The following is a 640-nucleotide window of genomic DNA, read 5'->3' on the forward strand; positions in this document are numbered from 1 at the left end:
ATACATTCCGTACAAATCTTTTTTGCCAAACTTTCACTCCTTTAGTTGCTGACACTGACTGCCAATTGTAGTTTTAAATTATATTGCTTATTTACTGCACTGAAGATTTTCTTGAGAAAAAAATAATCCAATCTTGCTTTATAATTATAAACTTCTGACATAAAGTGAATGAAAAAAAAATGAACATTTTGAACAGTAACGACATAAGACATGCTTGTGGCTCTGTGGCGCAATGGATAGTGCATTGGACTTCTAGGGAACTGATGTGATTCAAAGGTTGTGGGTTTGAGTCCCACCAGAGTCATATTTTTTTTATTATAAGGGGACAATACAAATATCTCGCTGAGGATCTGTTTATACCAAGGAAGGTGACGGGCACAAGGGGGCATTCTTTGCGTCTGGAGGAGAGAAGGTTTTTCCACCAACATAGAAGAGGATTCTTTACTGTTAGGGCAGTGAGAATCTGGAATTGCTTGCCTGAGGAGGTGGTGATGGCGAACTCAGTCGAGGGGTTCAAGAGAGGCCTGGATGTCTTCCTGGAGCAGAACAATATTGTATCATACAATTATTAGGTTCTGTAGAAGGACGTAGATCTGGGTATTTATTATGATGGAATATAGGCTGAACTGGATGGACAAAT

The 640-nt window shown here is 39.1% G+C and overlaps 1 non-coding gene across 1 annotated transcript; it reads left to right on the plus strand.

Moving 5' to 3' along the window:
- The first annotated feature begins 218 nt into the window (after positions 1 to 218).
- TRNAR-UCU (transfer RNA arginine (anticodon UCU)) lies at positions 219 to 304 on the plus strand. Its single transcript is given in 2 exon segments — positions 219 to 255; positions 269 to 304. It is a non-coding gene; the product is annotated as a tRNA-Arg (tRNA).
- Positions 305 to 640: the final 336 nt, after the last annotated feature.

The sequence above is a fragment of the Ranitomeya imitator genome, chromosome 6 (assembly GCF_032444005.1).
Source record: "Ranitomeya imitator isolate aRanImi1 chromosome 6, aRanImi1.pri, whole genome shotgun sequence".
Taxonomy (NCBI): Eukaryota; Metazoa; Chordata; class Amphibia; order Anura; family Dendrobatidae; genus Ranitomeya; species Ranitomeya imitator.